A 7,712-nucleotide genomic window follows, 5' to 3' on the forward strand; every position below is an offset into this window, starting at 1 on the left:
TCTGGACCAAGCAGACCTAATAGACATCTACGGAACTCTCCACCCCAAATCAACAGACTATACATTCTTGTAAGCACCGCATCACACTTTCTCTAAAATTGACCACATAATTGGAAGTAAAACACTCTTCAGCAAATGCAAGAGAATGGAAATCATAACAAACAGTGTCTCAGACCACAGTGCAATCAAATTAGAACCCAGGATTAAAAAACTCACTCAAAACCGCACAACTACATGAAAACTGAACAACCTGCTCCTGAATGACTATTGGGTAAATAACGAAATTAAGGGAGAAATAAATAAGTTATTTGAAACCAATGAGAACAAAGACACAATGCAGCAGAATCTCTGGGACACAGCTAAAGCAGTGTTTAGAGGGAAATTTATAGTACTAAATGCTCACAGGAGAAAGCAGGAAATATCTAAAATTGACATCCTAACATCACAATTAAAAGAACTAGAGAAGCAAGAGCAAACAAATTCAAAAGCTAGCAGAAGACAAGAAATAACTTAGATCAGAGCAGAACTGAAGAAGATAGAGACGCAAAATATCTTCGAAAAATCAAGAATCCAGGAGCTGGTTTTTTGAAAAAATTAATAAAATATATAGACTGCTAACCAGACTAATAAAGAAAAAAAAGAGAAAAGAATCAAATAGACACAATAAAAAACGATAAAGGGGATATCATCACTGATCCCACAGAAATACAAACTACCATCAGAGAATACTATAAATACCTCTACTCAAATAAACTAGAAAATTTAGAAGAAATGGATAAATTCCAGGACACATACACCCACCCAAGACTATACTGGGAGGAAGTCGAATCCCTGAATAGACCAATAACAAGTTCTGAAATTGAGGCAGTAATTAATAACCTACCAACAAAAACAGCCCAGGATCAGACGGATTCACAGCCGTAGAAAGAGGAGCTGGTACCATTCCTTCTGAAACTATTCCAAACAATAGAAAAAGAGAGATTCCTCTCTAAATCATTCTATGAGGCCAGCATCATCCTGATACCAAAACCTGGCAGAGACACACACACACAAAAAAAGAAAATTTCAGGCCAATATCCCTGATGAATATTGATGCAAAAATCCTCAATAAAATACTGGCAAACCAAATCCAGCAGCACATCAAAAAGCTTATCCACCACAATCAAGTCGACTTCATCCCTGGGATGCAAGTCTGGTTCAACATATGCAAATCAATAAATGTAATCCATCACATAAACAGAACCAATGACAAAAACCACATGATTATCTCAATAGATGCAGAAAAGGCCTTCGATAAAATTCAATACCCCTTTATGCTAAAAACTCTCAATAAACTAGGTATTGATGGAATGTATCTCAAAATAATAAGAGCTATTTATGACAAACCCACAGCCAATATCATACCAAATGGGCAAAAGCTAGAAGCATTCCCTTTGAAAACCGGCACAAGAGAAGGATGCCCTCTCTCACCACTCCTTTTCAACATACTGTTGGAAGTTCTGACAGGGCAATCAGGCAAGAGAAAGAAATAAAGGTATTCAAATAGGAAGAGAGGAAGTCAAGTTGTCTTTGTTTGCAGATGACATGATTGTATATTTAAAAACCCCATCCTCTCAGCCCAAAATCTCCTTAAGCTGATAAGCAACTTCAGCAAAATCTCAGGATACAAAATCAATGTGCAAAAATCACAAGCATTCCTATACACCAATAATAGACAAACAGAGAGCCAAATCATTAGTGAACTCCTATTCACAATTGCTACAAAGAGAATAAAATACCTAAAAATAAAACTTACAAAGGGTGTGAAGGACTTCTTGAAGGAGAGCTACAAACCACTTCTCAAAGAAATAAGACAAGACACAGACAAATGCAAAAATATTCCATGCTCATGGATAGGAAGAATCAATATCGTGAAAATGGCCATATTGCCCAAAGTAGTTTATAAAATCAGTGCTATCCCCATCAAGCTACATTGACTTTCTTCACAGAATTAGAAAAAACTAATTTAAATTTCATATGGAACCAAAAAAGATCCTGTGTAGCCGAGAGGACACTAAGCAAAAAGAACAAAGCTGGAGGCATCATGCTACCTGACTTCAAACTATACTACAAGGCTACAGTAACCAAAACATCATGATACTTGTGCCAAAACATATATATAGACCAATGGAACAGAACAGAGGCCTCAGATATAACACCACACACCTACAACCATCTGATCTTTGACAAATCTGACAAAAACAAGCAATGGGGAAAGGATTCCCTATTTAATAAATAGTGTTGGGAAAACTGGCTAGCCATATGCAGAAAACTGAAACTGGACCTCTTCCTTACATCTTGTACAAAAATTAACTCAAGATGGATTAAAGACTTAAATGTAAGACCTAAAACCATAAAAACCCTAGACAAAAACCTAGGCAATACCATTCAGGACATAGGCATGGGCAAAGACTTCATGGCTGAAACAACAAAAGCAATTGCAACAAAAGCCAAAATTGACAAATGGGATCTAATTAAACTGAAGAGCTTCTGTACAGAAAAATAAACTATCATCAGAGTATAAACAGGCAACATACAGAATGGGAGAAAATTTTTGCAATCTATCCATCTGACAAAGGGCTAATATCCAGAATCTACAAAGAACTTAAACAAATTTACAAGAAAAAAACAAGCAATCCCGCCAAAAAGTGGGTGAAGGATATGAACAGACACTTCTCAAAAGAAGACATGTAGGCAGCCCACAAACATTTGAAAAAAAGCTCATCATCACTGGTCATTAGAGAAATGCAAGCAAAACCACAATGAAATACCATCTCATGCCAGTTAGAATGGTGATCATTAAAAAGTCAAGAAACAACAGATGCTGGAGACGATGTGGAGAAATAGGAATGCTTTTACACTGTTGGTGGGAGTGTAAATTGGTTCAATCACTGTTGAAGGCAATGTGGTGATTCCTCAAGGATCTACATCCAGACATACCATTTGACCCAGCAATCCCATTACTGGGTATATACACAAAAGATTATAAATCATTCTACTATAAAGACACATGCACATGTGTGTTTATTGCAGCACTGTTCACAATACCAAAGACTTGGAACCAACACAAATGCCCATCAATGATAGACTGGATAAAGAAAATGTGGCACATATACACCATGGAATACTATACAGCCATAAAAAAGGATGAGTTCATGTCCTTTGCAGGGACATGGTTGAAGCTGGAAACCATATTCTCAGGAAACTAACACAGGAATAGAAAACCAAACACCCCATGTTCTCACTCATAAGTGGGAGTTGAACAATGAGAACACATGGACACTGGGAGGGGAACACTACACTGGGGCCTGTCATAGGGTGGGGGGCTAGGGGAGGGATAGCATTAGGAGAAATACCTAATGTAGATGACGGGTTGATATGTGCAGCAAACCACCATGGCACGTGTATACCTATGTAACAAACCTGCACGTTCTGCACATGTATCCCAGAACTTAAAATATAATAATAATCATCATCATCATCATCATAAACAGATTTATCTTTCTTTTCTCTTAATCATTCTAATATGTTCTTAACAGCCAGGTGCTATGTTAGCTCAGCTGCCCTTTAGCTGCCAAATACCTTCCATGTGCTATCAACAAGATGACTACCTTGGGCCCAAAGTGCAATGCTTACCCAATTATAGAAACTGTGTCAACCTGGTGTTGACTACCACTGCTATTGTGAGGTTAGGACTTGGGTAATCACCTGGACAATTTAATCAGAAATCATCCTACTTTTGAAGAACAGGTCAGGATTGATAACTTAGTGCAAAGTTCCCTTGGATGATGGTACAATCTTTTCATAGCCTGTTATTCTCCACACATGCATGCTCACACATGAACATGCATTCACACACACACACACACACACCAACAACAATCATCAGTAGGTATTTTTAAAAATTCAAATTGCAATACACTAAATAATAAGCCATTTTGATATTTCATATTCCTTTCTAGTCTTTGGCCATAAACAAATGTCATTTTTATGTGATTATAATAAAATTCATAGATTTCATTCGTTTTTTTCTTACATGATTTTGCCAGCATTTTTCTCCATGAGGATTTTCCAAATGCTTTGTAGATGTCAACAATGGAATCCTTCCAGCTGGAATGAATTTGCACTCTGTGCTGAAATCACAGTCGGGGACTCAAAGAAAGAGCCACTTTTAACCTTTTGTGTTTTCTGCTCTAAGGAATGAACTCCTGGCTGCTCTTTCTTTCAGGAATTAATGTGTTTGGATAATTGTCTCAAATGGGAGCTCGCCACAGGAGAGCAGGTGTAGGGGCTTGGCTTTTGGCAAAGGCATAGTTTATTTGTCATTTATTCACTCATGCATTCATTCAACAAACATTCCTTGAATATCTATCCATTACCCAATAGACATTGGTAGCAATGCTATCTGCAGGCAGGTGATGGAGGCTGGATCAGGAGCAGGAAGTTGGAAGAAATGAGTGACCATGAGAGCTGAGTGTAAGGATTCACACCCGCCTTCCTAAAACAGAGATACCAGCTGAGCAGAGAGGAATGAAGTGCACGAAGAGAGCCCTGTGGTTCAATCAGACCACCAAACAAGAACTAGAAAGACAGGGCGTCATTGCACAGCAGACATCCCAGATCAAATAAGCAGAGGTCAACCATGAAGATTGGAGATTTGGGGCCTTGGAGGCAAGGACAGATCCTGAAAAGGACAGCAAAGAATTACATGAGCCCATCTTGAATGTGGCTCCTGGGAAAGCAATGTATTCTAAGCACTTTGTATCCAAGATCTGCTGCCTGAGTCTTGGAGAGAGGCCGTGAACTCAAGCAGGGCTGCCTGCATGTGAATCCCACGTGGAAGCTAGGTGACTTCAGGTAAGTGACTTAACCTTCCAGGACCACATTTTCCAGATCCTGAAACAGTGGTGACCTAAAAGTGCTTAGCTCATGGGTTTGTAATGAGGCGTAGGAGAGCTCATACTTGCACAGTCTTCAAAACAGTGCCTGATACAAAGTAAATGCTTATATAAGAGTGTTTAAATAAAATTAATGTACAGTGGAGGAAAGCATTTCATGACAATACTTAATTCTTTTCAGTATCCCTAACCATTCTCATTTTTAGAGATTTACAAATCTATATGACACCATGGTCTTTTTTCTTCCTAATTATTTATATGTGGTTTCAACTATGGCTTCCTTCCCCAACCGTGATGACCACAGCCTCCTACTCCTTTTCCCCAAGCAATGGGTACCTTCACCGTTGTGTCCTGTTGGTTGCAAGCCAAGCTGAAGCATCGTCTAGGTGCTGCGCCGGGTACTCAACCTCCACACATATCAGAACCTAACCTTTTGGCCTGCCCTGTGTTCTCAAGCTCTAACATGCAATAATACTTCCCAGCTTCTCTAAAACCTCCAGACCGCTAAGCTGGTTACATACCAGTGTGGTGCTGAGTCGTATACTAGTCTGGCAACATGTTGATGTTTCCATGCAGGAATCCTCACAGCCAGGCTTCACAGCTCAGCAAGGGTCCTTGTGCCATCCCTGCCTGAAGATCATTTTGCATTTTTTAGCTGGTATCAAGCATGTTGACTAAGAACAAGAGGGATTTCTTTGAAAGAACAATCAGGATGCCCTAGCTCCAGGGGCCTTTTCCCAGCTCCCAAGCCTGGGAGGCATTGCCACGGATGGCCCGGCTCTTTGGTTGAAGGCCTAACTCCAGGAATGGTGCCATCATTTCAGTGGTTAATAACAAACAAAACAGAAAGATAGACTGCATGACTCATGTACACTGCCACCTGCCGAGGTCTGGGAGCAAAGATTTGGCAAGGACTAGGGAAGAGGACACAGAATCTACTTTCTTTCCTCTTCTTTTTCTTTTACAGAAAGACTCTTTGTTTTTGCCATTTTATGCACAAGCTAAACAGATTACAGTCAAGAAAAATGGGGGCAGGCCCAGGTGTCTAGGAGATGGGAGAGAATTTGCATTCCAATTGTGGAACGTATCAAAAGGCGATTCTTTCTGCCTCAGTTGGAAGGTGCAGCTCAGTTTGGGGGCAATTTCAACAAGACCATACCTTTTCTCTCCAATTCAAACTGGGGGCACTCCAAGGATGCCCTGGGGAATCCTGGAAGGAAATAGCAGCACCTTTATGAAGGCAGATGTTTTCATTTCCTCCCCTCTAGATCCTTGAAGGTTGAAAGACGCTCACTTTTTTTGTTTTTGACTTCTAGTGTATTCAAAAATGGAGAAATACCATAAGTCAATTGCAAAATAAATAAATAAATTTGAGTATGTTAAATGTTAACTCTTGTCCAAATAACACATTTCGCGTACCCACACTACAGTGATTGTGTGTGTGACTTCATTTATGGATAACGTCAAAAGTTTGCATTTAAGGAACAGGATGGAAATGAGGCTCCCAGCAGATGGTTCTTGTGCACCGCCCCCAGCCAGATGGTTGTGACAAGATGCTTCTCAGAGAGAATGCTTCCTCCCTCCACCACTACATAAATTGCCCCCTGGCCAGGCATGGTGGCTCACGCCTGTAATCCCAGCACTTCGGGAGGTCAAGATGAAAGGATCAGTTGAGGCCAGGACTTCAAGACCAGCCTGGCCAACACGGGAAAACCCCGTCTCTACTAAAAATACAAAAATTAGCTGGGTGTAGTGGCGTGCACCTGTAGTCCCAGCTACTTGGGAGGCTGAGGCACAAGAATCGCTTGCTGCAGGAGGTTGCAATGAGCAGCGATCATGCCACTGCACCCCAGCCTGGGTGACAGAGCAAGACCCTGTCTTAAAAATTTAAAATAAACAAATAAAATAAATTGCCCCCCCAGTGAAAAACCCCATCCCTAATTCGTCTGGCTCCCTAAGAAACATTATCTCAACTCCAACTCTTCTTTTTTATCTCATTAAAATAAAACAAACAAACAAACCAAAAAAACCAACAACTATAGACCTCCATGAGAGACCTCACTTAAAAGCAAAGTATTCTCTGTTAGTTTGGAATAAACCAGAGAATCAAAGCCTCCCTATCCTCTCCAATCTCCACCTGCATTCAGACACCCCTGCCACACACACACTGAAACTCAGCTCCAGCTCTCTGTCTGCATCGCCCCCTTTCTGCCCCCTCCACACAGACTTATTTCATAAAAATGTCAGCTATTAAGTTAACATTATTTAGGGGGCTTTGGGTTTTAATTCCTGAATGCAACTTAAGCTGGATCCGTAAAGGCCTGACACGAAGTCCCGGCTGTATAAAACATGATCCACGGAGGTACTCAATAAATAACCTGGCTGTGGGCTTCCAGGCCGCTCTATTTATCACTGCAGTGAGGATAAGGATCTGATTTAGAGTGAACCCTACTGAGGGTCGAACCCGGCACAAGCTGTAATATGATCTGCAGGGGAGGGCTGATAACCCGAAACAATGTGAAGAAACCCTGTCAGATAAATAAAACAAACTGTTTGTCCATTAAATAGTGCTGTCAGGAAGAGAACAGGGAAGCCAAACAGAGCTAAATCCAATTCTTTTATAGCCACACAAAGCCAGGAACACCTGAACTAAGCTGGGGGAAATAAGCTCCCTTAGGAATAGGTTGTGGGGGGTCATATCTGGAGGGAAGAGGATCGTAGTCTGATTTATTGAAGTCAGTATGGTAGGAAAAAGTTGCTCTTTGATTCAGGGCA

The 7,712-nt window shown here is 40.6% G+C and overlaps 1 long non-coding RNA gene across 1 annotated transcript in view; it reads right to left on the bottom strand.

Moving 5' to 3' along the window:
- The window catches only part of LOC129015790 (uncharacterized), a 32,378-nt gene extending 26,758 nt beyond the window's left edge, over positions 1 to 5,620 (bottom strand). Inside the window, exon 1 of the long non-coding RNA XR_008494661.1 lies at positions 5,459 to 5,620. This is a non-coding gene — a long non-coding RNA (uncharacterized LOC129015790). The remainder of the gene's footprint in view (positions 1 to 5,458) is intronic.
- Between the last annotated feature and the right edge of the window lie 2,092 nt (positions 5,621 to 7,712).

Source organism: Pongo pygmaeus, chromosome 18, assembly GCF_028885625.2.
Source record: "Pongo pygmaeus isolate AG05252 chromosome 18, NHGRI_mPonPyg2-v2.0_pri, whole genome shotgun sequence".
NCBI lineage: Eukaryota > Metazoa > Chordata > Mammalia > Primates > Hominidae > Pongo > Pongo pygmaeus.